This window comes from Apodemus sylvaticus, chromosome 2 (assembly GCF_947179515.1).
Source record: "Apodemus sylvaticus chromosome 2, mApoSyl1.1, whole genome shotgun sequence".
Taxonomy (NCBI): Eukaryota; Metazoa; Chordata; class Mammalia; order Rodentia; family Muridae; genus Apodemus; species Apodemus sylvaticus.
Window position 1 is genome coordinate 97,699,207 of NC_067473.1, and position 17,402 is coordinate 97,716,608.

Sequence of the window (17,402 nt, forward strand, 5' to 3'; positions counted from 1 at the left end):
AGGCTGGAGAGATGGCTCATCAGTTAAGAACATTGACTGTTCACCTAACGGTTCTGAGTTCAACTCCCACCAACCAAATGGTGGCTCACAATCACCTGTAATGAGATCCAATGCCCTCTTCTGGTATGTCTGAAAACAGCAACAATATACTCATACATAAAATAAATAATTATTTTTAAAAAGAGAATATTGCATATAAGCAGATACAAAACAAAAAGAGACATACCCATTTACTTAAAAAATATGATGAGTCTAAAAACTACATATTAACTCCAGCACAATGACAGTGGATGATATGTATACCTCACAATCATGGATAGACATTGTAGGAGACCACTGGAGTCAGACATGTTTTTCTCAGGCCTGAGCAGGATCAAGGTGGGGGCATTAGTCATAGGAAGTCGTCTGGTCAGTCTAGAACTGTTGCTGCTGACTGTACACTGAGGTCTTGATGAGACACAGTATGCTGACCTATACTTTAGATTACATTCTCTGTGAAGGTCAGGTTGTTTATCATTGTTGGTTGCTTACTACATCCTGTTTTATTTTTTGCTGCCAAATGTTTTGCCATATAATGGCTAAGTGAACCTACATTAAATGAGACTTGATCAGAATCTATCTTGTCTCAATTTCCTGTGCCTCTTGCTCACTAGGTCCTCACTTCATCCCTTAGGAACCTCTTCAAGAATCTGCAGGCTGGTTCAGTTAATGCCTAAAGGAAGGCCCACCTGAAGTATGGTGGATTGCATGAAGGACTTCTGAGAAAGCACAGTCTTGTGGACTAAAATGAAGGTAAATAAAATAATTGCTAACCTGGCAATTTCTTTTGTGTCATAAGTCATGGGGCAAGACATAAATAAGTAAGGATAAATAAGTACATGAGGCAGTTAAAAGTTAAAGGAAACTTCAGATGTGAGGAGTAAGGGTTAAAATTAAGGATTTAAGAATTTTGTTTTATTTTGTTAAGGAAACATGTCCTTAGTTTCCCAATGAAGGTATGATTGATCCAAAACATTGGAACCAAGCAGGAGATGCTTTTCAAGATTATTATAGAATTATGGGACCTGATAAAGTCACTGGAACAGACTTTTCCTCTTGGAGTATAATTAAAGACTTTTTGAAAAATCCATCTGTTTCAGTCTAGGAAGCTGCAACAGAGGATCACAAATTATTACCGAAAAAGAAACTTGACTTCTGACTCAAAAAATGATGTAGATTTAATTAGTTTAGGTAGTGGAGATGGGGCTGTAATGAAGAGTCAGTTTAAGTGTATAGAATCAAAAAGAAAAGGTGAGAAAAAGAAATCAAAACAAAATATTTACCCTTTTTAAAAGAATTGAAGGTTAATCTTAAGGAAGAGCTCTTACAAACTTCAAAGGGTAAAAATGAAGATACTGTTTAAAAGAATGTTGGCACCTGGAGAACAATCCATCGCTAGAGAAGCTGCTGCTTCACATCCTTGGGAATGTGGGTTTTATGTTCACCAAGGAGGAACTCACTGAGATCAGGGACATGCTGCTGGCCAATAAGGTGCCTGCTGCTGCCCAGCTGGTGCCATTGACCAATGCGAGGTCACTGTGCCAGCCCAGAACACTGGTCCGGGGCCCAAGAAGACATCGTTCTTCCAGGCTTTAGGCATTACCACCATGGTCTCCAGAGGCACCATTGAAATCCTGAGTGATATGCAGCTGATAAAGACTGGAGACAAGGTGGCCAGTGAGGCCACGCTGCTGAACATTCTGAACATCTCCTCCTTCTCCTTCAGGCTGATCATCCAACAGGTGTTTGACAACAGCAGCATTTACAACCCGGAGGTGCTGGAGATCACAGAGTAGACCCTACACTCTGTCTTCCTTGAGATTTGTCTGCAAAGCAGGCACCCAACTGTTGCCTCAGTGCTACACTCCATCTTTAATGGGTACAAGCGGGCCCTGACTTTGTCTGTGGAAACTGAGTACACCTTCCCAGTTGCTGAAAAGGTCAAGGCCTTCCTGGCTGATCCATATGCATTTGTGGCTGCTATCCCTGTGGCTGCTGCCTCCGCTGCTGTCCCTGCTGCCCCTGCTACCACTGCAGTCCCAGACAAAGCTGAAGCAAAAGAAGAGTTGGAGGAAACAGGAGAATATGTTTTGGTCACTTTGACTAATCCTCTCAAAGCAACCAAGTCTGCCTGCTTAATTTGAGAAAGATAGAAATAAAGGCTTACTTCTCTTAGAAATAAAGACATTTGCTGAGACCATTAAGGACTCTGAAACTCGAGGAGAAAGTGATTTAATCCTAGGAAATGCAGAGGAGTTAGAAGAGGTTTTCAGATATCATAATGAAGATTGTCTTCCTTTTAATCAGCCATCTCCTTATAGCCCTCATGGGCTGGTGGGGGGAGTTATAGATTTTCATAAAGAACTCCATCAACAAAATGAGCAGCTCCATCTGGAGTTCCAATTAGAAAAGGAGAATCAGGCATTACTTAAAGAATTTTATGATCTTCACAAAGGTAATGCTGCTAGCAAGGAACCAGAAGAGAACTGCTAAGAATAGACATCAGAATCAGCTAGTTTTCCCAGTTGTGGAGACTGTTCAGCCAGATGGCACAGCAGGCGAGAGGTTCATGGATTCAATTTAAAATTCATGAAGAAATTATAAACTACAATCTCTCAATATCATCCCAATGCTCCTTTTACTACAACCCTTTTAAAGAGTAGTACAGCTGAATGGCTCACACCTCAAAATTGGTATACTTTGGTTAAGGCTTTCTTGAGCGGGGGGTCATTTTCTTCTTTGGAAATCAGAATATTATCATACATGTAAGGAAACAGCTAAATGGTCTTTGGCCCTTTAAAAGAAAGAGTTTTGTCTTTATCGTAGGTAGAAGTAGCTCTACCATGAAGAGATTGCAGATGTTTCCTGGAGTCACTGACCAAGAGTATAAAGGGGAAATTAAAATTATGTCCACTGTTACTAAAGACATAAATATTAATCCTGGCCAGTGGGTTGCATAGTTATTACTGTTGCCTTTACTACCCACAGAACATAAACATGTTAATCCCACTCAAGGCTGGTTTTGGATCCTCTGATGTTTATTGGGTTACTCAAATTAGTTTGGAAAAGCCTCCATTAAATATCTGGATTAATGGAAAGAGATTTTCTAGGCTCATTGACTCTGTAGTTTATGTTACAGTAATAAAAGGGATCTGAATGGCCCTCATCTTGGCATTTAACACTGACTATTACTCATCTCAAAGGTATTGGTCAGAGTCAAAGTCCTAATCAGAGTGCAGAGTTATTAGTCTGGAGAGATGCTGAGGGAAATCAGGGATTCATTGAACCATATGTGCTGATGGACTGCCCATTAATCTTTGGGGAAGGAATCTTTTATCTCCACTGGGTATTATTATGAAAACTCACAATGATGTAGTTACAGCTCAGATGCTTAAAACAGAATGTGTTCCTGGAAAAGGACTTGACAAGGACCAGAAAGGGATTGCTGAGCCTCTTTTTAACTCGGGTCAAATTGATACAAAAGGACTTGGATATTCATTCTAGGGACCACTGACATTTCTATATTCCATGCTCATCCTATAACTTAGAAAAGTGACAATGCAGTATGGATTTATCAGTGGCCCCTAACTAAAGGAAGATTAGAAGCTGCTCATATGTTAGTGCAGAAACAATTGGCAGCTAGTCATTTTGAAGTCAGTAACTCCCCCTGGAATACACCATTTTTTGTCAGTAGGAAAAAAGTCTGGTAAATGGAGATTGCTTCAGGATCTTCAAGCATTGAATAGCACAATGGTTCTCAAGGGTAATTTGCAGCCAGTGTTGCCCAGACCTGTTGCAGTTCCCGAAAAAGTTCACAAAATTATTATAGATTTAATAATTGCTTCTATATTATCCCTCTCACTGAAGAGGATAAGAAGAGATTTGCCTTTTCTTTACCTGATATAAATTTTAAAGAAACTATGCATAGATTTCAATGGAAGTATTGCCTCAAGGGATGGCTAACAGTCCCACCCTTTGTCAAAAATTTGTTGGTCTTGCTATTCAACCAGTTCCGGAAAAATGGAAAGATGCATATATAAATTATATGGATGACATATTACTAGCTTATCCTAATTATGATGATCTACAAACATGTTTTAAGGACCTGAAATTTCATTTAGCTGAATTTTGGTTAGTAGTTACTCAAGAAAAAAATTCAGTTACAATATCCTTATTCATATTTAGGTTTTCAGGTTTTTCCTCGAGTTATAAGATCTCTTAAAATTAATATGAGAACTGAGCATTTACATAATCTAAATGGCTTTCAAAAGTTGCTTGGGGAATTAATTGGCTAAGACCTTACTTAAAATTATCTATCGGACAGTTACAGCCTTTATTTGAGATTCTAAATGGCGATTTTGATCCTTTATCTGTCAGAACCCTGACCACAGAAGCTAAGCAGGCTTTAGAACTGGCAAATCAAGCTATTCAAAATCAACAAGTCAAATATGTTAATTATGACCTCCCCATCATATTAATTATTTGCAAGACAGAAATCTTACCCAAAGGACTCTTATGGCAAGGGGGACATTTGCTTTGGCTTTATCTGCCTTCTTCATGTAAAAGAGTCATTTATCCCTATTATTCATCAGTTGCTGACCTTATTATAGGCAGAATGGAGAGTGCAAAATACTTTGGCAAGGAACCAGCAAAAATCACTGTATCCTTTAATAGAGAACAAGTACAATGACTTATAGTTAATGATCAGCAACAGTTGTTATCTTGTATCAGTTTTATGGTGATAGTGATAATCATTACCCTCCAGATAAATTAATTCAATTTGCTAATGAGCATTCCTTTTTATTTCCTCTTCTCATTTCCTTTTGTCCTTTGGAAAATGCTTTGACAATATTTACTGATGGCTCTGCTAATGGCAGAGCTGTATATTATTATAAAGATAATACTCTTATTTTAGATGTTCCTACATCTTCTGCTCAAATAACTGAGCTCTATACAGTGTCGGAAGTTTTGAAACAGTTTGCTGATATCACTGTTAATATATATTTGTCAAGTTGTTAAACAATGCAGAAATTGTGCTAAATTGTTACCTGTCCCTTATTTAGGAGTTAACCATCGAGGACTGATAACCAATGCTTTATGGTTATCATATCATGTCATGTTACTCATGTTCCTGAATTTGGACAATTAAAGTTTCTTCGTGTCTATGTAAATACCTTTAGTGGATTTGTTTTGGCCTCCCTGCATACAGAAGAGGCAGTGAATAATGTCATAGCACATCTCTTATATTTTCCATAATAGGTCTACCTTCTTGTATTAAGACTGATAATGCACCTGCTTATTGCTCTTATAGTTTTAAAAGCTTTGGTCGTGAATTACAGATTACTTTAAAAACAAGCATACTTTATAACCCACAAGGCCAAGGTATTGTGGAAAGAGGGAATGCTATTTTAAAATGTCTTTTTATTAAAATAAAAGGGAGAAATGGTACTCCCGAAGAAGACCTCAAAACATATTTCACCATTCTCTTTTCATTTTGAATTTTTTAAATGTGGACGAAGATGGTAAATCTGCAGCTGGCCATTTTTTAGCATGCAGGTTCCAAATCTATATATGCTTTCAGGTGGAAGGACCCATTGTCTGGATTTCAGAATGGACCGTCCCCTGTTCTCATATGTGGTCAAGAATCTACTTGTATTTTTGACCATCAAGCTAACTCTGCAAGATGGCTACCAGAAAGATTGGTGAAATAAATTAATGATTGATCCAGGTGTGATTCCCTGAGATATTATTTTTTGTGAATTTCAGATAAAGAGCATCATGCTGATAGTCATGATCCAGATGGTTGGGGAGGCTGCCTACATACCTGCACTACATGAACCAATGCGCTGACATGTATCATAGAAGATGGAAAGGGAAGAAATCTTACATCAGTGACAAGAACAACACCTGGAACCTGGTTTCTGGAAAACATTCCCAGTGAAGGACTTGTTTAGCTGTGCACTTGGACTCAGTCACCCCGAGGACATTTTTACATATGTCCTTCTCATGATTCTGTTGAAAATTCTTCTGGCTCTAGTGATTCTTTATATTGTGCATCTTGGGGCTGTGAAACTTCTGGGCACATCTACTGGAAGGCCAAGGTTGGAGACTTAATTACTATGTATCCCAGGGGACAAGACTCTGGCATCTTTATGAGACATAAACACTTTGTGTCCATGAATACTCTCTATTATTCATGGAATAATAAGGAAGTAACACTGCCTATCCTACCTTACATATTTCATTCACTGACAAGGGTTAATTAGTCAGAGGTTTTGTGCTGGGGTATTTGAGTCTCCATATCAGGAGGTTATGATGTTGGTAATACTTTCAGAATGAGACAGATCAAGAAGGCTGTTCCACATATGCAGGGCCTTGGTCCAAATGAACTTCTTGCTCCATCTTTACTCTGTACATTTTCTGTGAGGCATCCTCCCCCAGTACCCCATCAGGTACTTTTAGCCTCTTCCCACGAGGGATTGTTTAAGCTTGTCAGTGGATTCGTTTTAGCATTAAATTTTTCTAAGCCTAACTTTACTAAAGACTGTTGGCTCTGCCTTTCACCCAACCCCACATTTTATGAAGCTGTAGGCTCTAATGGAACTATCAGGCTAGCTTCTGATCAGGCTGCTTGTCAATGGCGTCAATCTTGTGAAAAAGTTACCCTTTCATCTATAGTGGTGACTGGTTTATGCATTGGTCAGTTATCCAAAACCTATGGTCATTTTTATGCCATCCATGGGATACTACTATTGGTATGTGGCATACTACTATTTGGTGCCACCAGAAAATTTCTGGTAGGCTTATGACAGTGGCATTACTCCCTGTTTCTTTGGATTTTTTGAAAACTATAATTTTTGTGTTCTAATGCAACTTGTTCCTCGTATAACTTTTTTTTTTCTGGTCAGGCATTTTTAGATGTCTGGGACCCACATGGCACCCTGGTCCTTAGTAGAAAGACCAGAGAACCTGTCACTGCTGTGGGTATGGCTGTTTTGCTGGGGTTGGAAGTCATTTGAACTGGCACTGGTATTTCCTCACTTGTTCTGCAAAATATTATAATGAGCTTCAAAAGGCTATAAATGAAGATTTAAAGAATTTAGAAGTAGCTATGTCTCTCATGAGAGATTCTATAACATCCTTATGTGATGTAGTTCTTCTTTTGCAGCAAGAATGTTTATGTGCCGCCCTAAAGGAACAACGTTGTTTTTATACTGATCACACTGGAGTCAGAAAAGATTCTCTGGCCAAAGTGCAGGAAGGGTTATAGGCTCATAAGAAGACAAGGGAAAGGGATGCAGGATGATTTCAGACTTGGTTCAGCACTTCCCTGTGGCTGGCTGACTGATCTTCTACCTTCCCTGCTTGGGCCATTGTTACGACTGATCATCCTATTGCTGCATGGTCCAGTTTTATTCAATAAGCTGATGAGCATTCAGAAACAACAGATTGATCAAATTCAATCTAAACCAATACAAGTTCATTCATTATCAGCTGCTAGCCTTAGCCGATGAGTAGTCAATGACGGGTAATCCTCACGGTGACAGCTTTAGAGGGAATATCATGTTGTGAGCTAAGACAGAAGGTATCCCTTTGCTGGATGTTCATTCAACGATGATGGCTACAAACATGACCTGAGAATTATGGCACCAAGGAACCTAAGATAGACTCTCATCCATTGGCTTTTATCTTATATTACAGAACGGGCTATGTAGGAGACCACTGGAGTCAGACATGTCTTTCTCAGGCCTGAATGGGGTCAAGGTGGGGGCATTGGTCATAGGAAGTGGTCTGGCCAGTCCAGAACCCTGAGCTCTTGACATAGTGTGCTGATGTGTACTTTAGATTAGATTCTCTGTGAAGGTCAGGTTGTTTATCTTTGTTGGTTGCTTACCACATCCTGTTTTATTTTTTGCTGCCAAATGTTTTACCATATAACGGCTGTGTGAACCTGCGTTAAATGAGACTTAATCAGAATATCTCTTGTTTCAATCTCACTTCTTGCCCCCTAGGTCCTCACTCCACCCCTCAGGAACCACTTTGAGAATCCACAGGTGGGTTCAAGAAATTTCATCCTAGAAAAAAGTAACAGAGAAATAGTATATAATAATAGAATATAAAAATACAAAATTTATTACATCATATAACATATGACTGGATATCTGTAGAACATTTCACCCAAATACTAAAGAAAATAGATTCTTATAGGCAGTTCATAGAACTTTCTCCAAAATCACTTTCATAGTAAGGTATAAAGCAAGTATAAACAAACATAGAAAAATTGCAATTTTAATAGGGTTATTTGACTCTCTGGAGATTAGCTTCTTGAGCTTTTCGTATACAGTGGATATTAGCCCTCTATTGAATGTAGGGTTAGTAAAGATCTTTTCCCAATATGTTGGTTTCCATTTTCTCCTATTGACTGTGTCCTTTGCCTTACAGAAGCTTTGCAGTTTTATGAGGTCCCATTTGTCGATTCTTGTCCTTAGAGCATATGCCATTGGTGTTCTGTTCAAGAACTTTTTCCCTGAGCCCATGTATGCAAGATTCATCCCCACTTTCTCCTCTATAAGCTTTAATGTGTCTGGTTTTATGTGTAAATCCTAGATCAACTTGGACTTGAACTTTTGTACAATAAGATAAGAATGTGTTGATTTGCAGTTTTCTGCATACAGAACTTCAGTTGATCCAGCACCATTTGTTAATATGCTGTCTTATTTTCACTGAATGTTTTTAGCTCCTTGGTCAAATATCAAGTGAAGGTACATGTGTGAGTTCTTTTCTGGGTCTTAAATTATATCCAATTGATCCTCCTGCCTGTCTACATACCAATACCAAACAACTTTTATCACTATTGCTCTGTAGCAGAGCTTGAGGTCAGGAATGGTGATTCCCCCAGAAGATCTTTTGTTGTGGTGAATATTTTCTGCTATCCTGATTTGTTGTTGTTGTTGTTGTTGTTATTCCAGATGAATTTGAGAATTGCTCTGTCTAGGTCTATGCAGAATTGATTTGGGATTTTGATGGGGATTGCATTGAATCTGCAGACTGCTTTTGGCAAGATGGCCATTTTTACTATATTGATCCTGCCAGTCCATGAACATGGGAGATATTTTCATCTTCTGAGACTTTCATTGATTTCTTCCTTCAGAGGCTTGAAGTTCTTGTCATAGAGATCTTTCACTTACTTTGTTAGAGTCACAGCTAGGTATGAAATATTATTTGGGACTATTTTGAAGGTTGTCATTTCCCTAATTTCTTTCTCATCTTGCTTATATTTTGAGTAGAGGAAGGCTATTGGTTTGCTTGAGTTAATTTTATATCCAGCCAATTTGCTGAGGTTGTTTATAAGCCTTAGTAGTTCTCTGGTTGAAGTCTTGGGGTAACTTAAGTATACTATCATATCATCTGCAAATAGTGATATTTTGAGTTCTTACTCTCCAGTTTGTATACCTATGACCTCCTTTTGTTTTCTGATTGCTCTAGATAGGACTTCAAGTACTATATTGAATAGATAGGGAAAGAGTGGGCAGCCTTGTCTGGTCCCTGATTTTAGTAGAATTGCTTGAAGGTTCTCTCCATTGAACTTGATGTTGGGTGCCAGTTTGCAGTATAATGTTTTCTCTAAGTTTAGGTATGTGCCTTAGAATCCTGTTCTCTCCAAAACTTTTATCATGGAAGGATGCTGAATTTTGTCAAAAGCCTTTTCAGCATCTAATGAAATGACCATGTGTTTTTTTTCCTTTAGTTTGTTTATATAGTGGATTACATTGACAGCTTTCCATATATGGAACTATCTTTGCATCACTGGGATGAAGCCAATGCGATCGTGGCAAATTATAGTTTTGATGCATTCTTGGATTCAGTTGGCCAGAACTTTTTTTAGTATTTTTACATTGATGTTCATGATGTTCATGAGAGGATGTTTGAAGTTCTCCTTTCTTGTTTAACCTTTGTTTGTTTTAGGTATAATAAGCATTATTGTGGCTTCATAGTATGTATGAGATGGATAGTTTTCCTTGACTTTCTATTTTGTGGAATAGTTTGCAGAGTATTGGTATTAACTCTTCTTTGAAGATCTCATAGAATTCCCTGCTAAACCCATTTGATCCTGGATTTGTTTTTGTTGTTGTTGTTGTTTTGTTTGTTTGTTTGCTTGTTTGTTTTTGACTGAAGAGTATTAGTGACTGCTTCTATTTCCTCAAAATTTATGGGACTATTTAGATGGTTTTTCTGAGCCTGTTTTAATAATGGCACCTGGTTTGTATCTAGGAAGTTGTCCATTTCATCCAGATTTTCAAACTTTGATGAGTATAAACTTTTGTAGTAGGATCTGATGATTTTTTTTTTTGGAATTTCCACAGTTTCTGTTTTTATATCTCCCTTTTCATTTCTGATTTTATTAATTTGGATATTTTCTCTGTGCCCTTTGGTTAGTCTGACTAACTGTTTATCTATCTTGTTTATTTTTTCAAAGAACCAGCTCCTTGTTTTGTTGATTCTTTGCATAGTTCTTTTTGATTATGTTTTGTTGATTTCTTCCATGAGTTTATTTCCTGCTGATGACTCCTCTTGGGTGCATTTGCTTCATTTTGTTCTAGAGTTTTCAAGCTGTTAGTGTAAGCTCTCTCCATTCTCTTTTTGGAGACACTCAGTTATTAGTTTTCCTCTTAGCAATACTTGAATTGTGTCCCATAAATTTTGGTATGATGTGTCTTCATTTTCATTAAATTCTAAAAAGTCTTTAATTTCTTTATTTCTTCCTTGACCAAACTATCGTTGAGAAGAGCATTGTTCAAAGTCCACGTGTATATGTGTTTTCCATTGTTTTTGTTTGAGCTTAAGACGAGCATTAGGCCATGATGATCTGATGTTACATAGAATAATTTCAATATTTTTGTATCTGTTGAGACCTGTTTTGTGACAAATTTTATGGTCAATTTTGGACAAGGTGCCAGGAGCTGCTGAGAAGAAGGTACATTCTATTGCTTTAGGGTAGAATGTTCTATAAATATCTGTTGGATCAATTTGGTCCACAACTTCAGTTAGTTTCATTGTATCTCTGCTTAGTTTCTGATTCCATGATTTGTCATTTTTGAGAGTGGGGTGTTGATGTCTTCCATTATTATTGTGTGATATTCAATCTGTGCTTTGAGCTTCATTAGATTCTTCTATGAATGTGGCTGCCCTTGTGTTTGGAGCATAGATGTTTAGAATTGAGAGTTCATCTTGGTACGCTTTTCCTTTGAACAGTATGAAGTGTCCCTCCTTATCCTTTTTGAAAATTTTGATTAAAATTCATAATATGGCAGAGGAATGCCTTGTTGGGCATCAGTGGGAGGAGTGGTCCTTGGTCAGGTGAAGGCTGAAGAGATGTCCCAACAAAGGGAAATTGGGGATGGGGGGAGGTAGGAGTGGGTCAAGTGGAGGGGCATGTATGTGGAGGCAGGAGGTGGGAGTAGGTGTTGAGGGAGTTTGGGGATGGGGAGAAATTGAGAAAGACTTTACCATTGGCACTATAAATGATGATGATATTCAATTTAAAAAAGAGAAAATTTGAAATTGTACCCTACATTTTGACTAACTACGATAGATACAAAAATAATAGAACCATATTAAGTATGTAAACCCCTGTTAACTAAACAATACATTGTTGAATGTATGTTTATATACATGTGTTACTGAAGAAATTTACATGTGTTACTGAAGAAGTAAAATGACATATAATAACTTACATTGTCCTAAATGGAGTCTAGGATGGAGCCAATCCTGAGCTTCAATTGCCATCCAACTACAATATTAACCTGCAATATTTCCCAAGTGTGTAGATTAGTATAATATAACCAACAAAAGAGTTAGGTATGCCATAGTCATCAGAAAATATTTAAATTCTAAAACTGAAAAAGAAAATACCATAGGAAACAATTCATCATGATTCTGATTATTCCTTCCATCTACTGTTTTGTGGGTTTCTGTTGTTGTTATCATTCATTTTTCCAAAGCAAGGCATATGCTTATCATTGAGTTATTATCTTAAGATTCCTCAAAATTTTTGAGATAGGCACTCAGTGATGAAAACATTAGGCATGTTTCCATTGTACCCATAGATTCTTATATATTAAATCTTCATATTCAATAATTCTGGGAATGATTTTGATTCTGATGCAAAAATTTATTGTTTAAAATAGTAATGTACAAATTTATTATATTTTGTGGGGACTGCTTTCATTTTTGTATTTAATTCCCCCATCCCTCACTTGATGCCATGTATTTCTGCTGGAGGAGGCTCAATAAGTTACCTCTCCCTACTGTAAGCTATTTTGTCTAAGGTCCCTCTCTTTGATTCTGGGAGTCTATCACCTTCCATGTCTCTCACACATTCTGGAGGGTCTCCCCAACCTCTTACCTCTTGAGATTGCCTGTTTCTATTCTTTCTCCTGACCCTCATGGCTTCAGTCATTTTCCCCAACCCAATAAGACATAATATTCCCTTCTACCTGCACCATCCACTTTCATTCCTAGGTCCCTCCCTCACCCCTTGTGATTACTTTTTTCTCCCACCCAAGTGGGACTGAGGCATCCTCACTTAGGCACCTTAACTTGTTGAAATTTTCATTTCTGTGGACTGTATCTTGGGTATTCTGTATATTTTTGGGCTAATATCAACTTATTAGTTAGTGCATACCGTGGATGACTTTAGGGACTGAGTTAACTCACTCAGGGTGATATTTTTCTAGTTCCATCCATTTGGCTGCCAAACACAGGATTTACTCATACATAATAGCTTAAAATTGTTCCGTTCTGTAAATGAAGCACATGTTCTGTATGCATACTTCTATTATGGTACATCTTGTTTGTTTCCAGCTTCAGACTGTCAAAAACAAGGCCCCTGTGAACATAATGGAACCTGTGCCCCTGTGGCATGGTGGGCATCTTTTGGGTATATTCCCAAGAGTGGTATTGCTGCATCTTCAGGTAGAACAATTTCCAATTTTCTGAGGAACTACCAGATTGATTTCCAGAGTGATTGTACTGGTTGGCAATGGAATTGCTTTTACATTTAAAATTAAAATATGATAATATTGAATTTCTTAACTAAACTGATATAACTGAAAAGTCATATGATCTTTTAGTTTTGTAAATTACTTTTAAAAACACATAAATACATCTATGGGTAATTTCCTTTTGGTCTGATTGCTGTAACTCATGCCATATATTCAAAATTAAAATTCAGGCAGTACAAAATATATATATTCATCTAAACAATGGAATCTTGAATGGATGAGAAATACTTCAAATTTTAAACATCCTTAGCATTCAGGTAATTGCCAATCAAACTGCTTTAACATTCCATCTTAAACATGTGAAAATGGCTATTATCAAAATACAAGTGAAAGTTCATCCAAGCAAGAATGTGAAGCAAAGAGGAAAATCTTCCATTATTGGTATGAGTGCAAACTTCTACAACCACTATGAAAATCAGTATAAGGTTTCCTGACAAAACTTCGAATCAGCTCCAGAAATCTTAGAGCTGCCACTGGGAACCCAATGAACTTGGGACCCATGAAGCCCTAAATCCCACTACCTAATACCACTCCCCTTGTGCCCAGTCTTTTCTGCTGTGCACACTGTTAGTCTGCTATGCTGCAGATACAATATACTGAAGAATACCAGGATATACACAGTACTGAGAGCAGTGGGGCATCTGAAACCACAGTCTAAAGCCATTCCAGGAGATCTAATACATGCACAGTAACTGAGCAAATGATCACCAGTTTTCCTTTTTTCTTTCTTTTTTTTTTTCTTGGTGAAAATCACCTTTACTAAAACTGCTATTATTATTATTTTTTGTTTTGTATTGCTTTTGTTTGATTTTTTTATTCGATAAAATTTATTTACATTTCAAATGATTACCCCTTTTCTAGCCCCCCACTCCCCGAAAGTCCCATAAGCCCCCTTCTGTTCCCCTGTCCTCCCACCCACCCCTTCCCACTTCCCCGTTCTGGTTTTGCCGAATACTGCTTCACTGAGTATTTCCAGAACCAGGGGCCACTCCTCCTTTCTTCTTGTACCTCATTTGATGTGTGGATTATGTTTTGGGTATTCCAGTTTTCTAGGTTAATATCCACTTATTAATAGGTGCATACCATGACTCACCTTTTGAGTCTGGGTTACCTCACTTAGTATGATATTCTCTACCTCCATCCATTTGCCTAAGAAGTTCAAGAATTCATTGTTTCTAATGGCTGAATACTACTCCATTTTGTAGATATACCACATTTTTTGCATCCACTCTTCTGTTGAGGGATACCTGGGTTCTTTCCAGCATCTGGCAATTATAAATAGCGCTGCTATGAACATAGTAGAGCATGTATCCTTATTACATGGTGTGGAATCCTCTGGGTATATGCCCAGGAGTGGTATAGCAGGATCTTCTGGAAGTGAGGTGCCCAGTTTTTGGAGGAACCGCCAGACTGATTTCCAGAGTGGTTGTACCAATTTGCAACCCCACCAGCAGTGGAGGAGTGTTCCTCTTTCTCCACACCATCTCCAACACCTGCTGTCTCCTGAATTTTTAATCTTAGCCATTCTGACTGGTGTAAGGTGAAATCTCAGGGTTGTTTTGATTTGCATTTCCCTAATGACTAATGAAGTTAAGCATTTTTTAAGATGCTTCTCCGCCATCCGAAGTTCTTCAGGTAAGAATTCGTTGTTCAACTCTGTACCACATTTTATAATAGGGTTGTTCGGTTTTCTGGAGTCTAACTTCTTGAGTTCTTTATATATATTGGATATTAGCCCTCTAACTGATGTAGGATTGGTGAAGATCTCTTCCCAATTTGTTGGTCGCGGATTTGTCCTCTTGATGGTGTCCTTTGCCTTACAGAAACTTTGTAATTTTATGAGGTCCCATTTGTCAATTCTTGCTCTTAGAGCATACGCTATTGGTCTTCTGTTCAGAAACTTTCTCCCTGTACAGATGTCCTCAAGGGTCTTCCCCAGATTCTTTTCTATTAGCTTCAGAGTGTCTGGCTTTATGTGGAGGTCCTTGATCCATTTGGATTTGAGCTTAGTACAAGGAGACAAGGATGGATCAATTCGAATTCTTCTGCATGCTGACCTCCAGTTGAACCAGCACCATTTGTTGAAAAGGCTATCTTTTTTCCATTGGATGTTTTCAGCCTCTTTGTCGAGGATCAAGTGGCCATAGGTGTGTGGGTTCATTTCTGGATCTTCAATCCTGTTCCATTGTTCCTCCTGCCTGTCACTGTACCAATACCATGCAGTTTTTAACACTATTGCTCTGTAGTATTGCTTGAGGTCAGGGATACTGATTCCCCCAGACTTTCTTTTGTTGCTAAGAATAGTTTTAGCTATCCTGGGTTTTTTGTTGTTCCAGATGAATTTGATAATTGCTCTTTCTAACTCTGTGAAGAATTGAGTTGGGATTTTGATGGGTATTGCATTGAATCTGTATATTGCTTTTGGCAAAATAGCCATTTAAACTATATTGATTCTACCGATCCATGAGCATGGGAGTTTTTCCCATTTTTTGAGGTCTTCTTCCATTTCCTTCTTAAGAGTCTTGAAGTTCTCATCATACAGATCTTTCACATGTTTGGTAAGAGTCACCCCAAGATACTTTATACTGTTTGTGGCTATTGTGAAGGGGGTCATTTCCCTAATTACTTTCTCAGCCAGCTTAACTTTGAGTATAGGAAGGCCACTGATTTGCTTGAGTTGATTTTATAAGGTGCCACTTTGCTGAAGTTGTTTATCAGCTGTAGGAGCTCTCTAGTGGAGTTTTTTGGGTCACTTAGGTAGACTATCATGTCGTCTGCAAATAATGATAGTTTGACTTCTTCCTTTCCAATTTGTATCCATTTGACCTCTTTATGTTGTCAAATTGCCCGTGCTAGTACCTCAAGTACAATATTGAAAAGATAAGGAGAAAGGGGGCAGCCTTGTCTGGTCCCTGATTTCTGTGGGATTGCTTCAAGTTTCTCTCCATTTAGTTTGATGCTGGCTACTGGTTTGCTGTATATTGCTTTTACTATGTTTAGGTATGGGCCTTGAATTCCTGTTCTCTCCAAGACTTTAAGCATGAAAGGATGCTGAATTTTGTCAAATGCTTTTTCAGCATCCAATGAAATGACCATGTGGTTTTGTTCGTTGAGTTTGTTTATATAGTGGATTGCATTGATGGATTTCCGTATATTGAACCAACCCTGCATTCCCGGGATAAAGCCTACTTGATCAGGGTGGATGATCGTTTTGATGTGTTCTTGGATTCGGTTGGCAAGAATTTTATTAAGTAATTTTGCATCGATGTTCATAAGGGAAATTGGTCTGAAGTTCTCTTTCTTTGTTGGATCTTTGTGTGGCTTTGGTATCAGCGTAATTGTGGCTTCGTAGAAGGAATTGGTAGTGTTCCTTCTGTTTCTATTAGTGGATTGGTTGGAAGAGTATTGGTGTTAACTCTTCTTTGAAGGTCTGATAGAATTCTGCACTGAAACCATCTGGTCCTGTGCTTTTTATATTTGGAAGACTTTCTATGACTCCTTCTCTTTCTTTAGGCATTATGGGACTGTTTAGATGGTCTAATTGGTCCTGATTTAATTTTGGTATTTGGTATCTGTCAAGGAAATTGTCCATTTCCTCCAGATTATCCAGTTGTGTTGAGTAGAGTCTCTTATAGTAGGATCTGATGATTTTTTGGATTTCCTCAGTTTCCGTTGTTATATCTCCCTTTTCATTTCTAAGTTTGTTAATTTGGATACTTTCTCTGTGCCCTTTGGTCAGTCTGGCTGAGGGTTTATCTATCTTGTTGATTTTCTCACAGAACCAGCTCCTGGTTTTGTTGATTTTTTTGTATGGTTCTCTTTGTTTCTACTTGGTTGATTTCGGCCCTGAGTTTGATGATTTCCTGCCTTCTACTCCTCCTGGGTGAAATAGCTTCTTTTTGTTCCAGGGCTTTCAGGTGTGTCATTAAGCTGGTAATGTATGCTCTCTCCATTTTCTTTTTGGAGGCACTCAGGGCTATGAGTTTTCCTCTTAGCACTGCTTTCATTATGTCCCATAGATTTGGGTATGTTGTGTTTTCATTTTCATTGTGTTCTAAAAAGTCTTTAATTTCTCTCTTTATTTCTTCCTTGACCAAGGTATCATTGAGTAGAATATTGTTCAGTTTCCAGGCATATGTGGGTTTTCTGTTGTATTTGTTGCTATTGAAGACTACTTTTACTCCATAGTGATCTGATAGGAAGCATGGGATTAGTTCGATCTTCTTATATTTGTTGAGGTCTGTCTTGTGACCAATTATATGGTTGATTTTGGAGAAGGTACCATGAGGTGCTGAGAAA

The 17,402-nt window shown here is 38.0% G+C and overlaps 1 pseudogene; it reads left to right on the top strand.

The window, feature by feature from the left end:
• Positions 1 to 312: 312 nt before the first annotated feature.
• On the top strand, positions 313 to 2,183 carry LOC127677997 (60S acidic ribosomal protein P0-like; annotated as a pseudogene).
• The last annotated feature ends 15,219 nt before the right edge of the window (positions 2,184 to 17,402 follow it).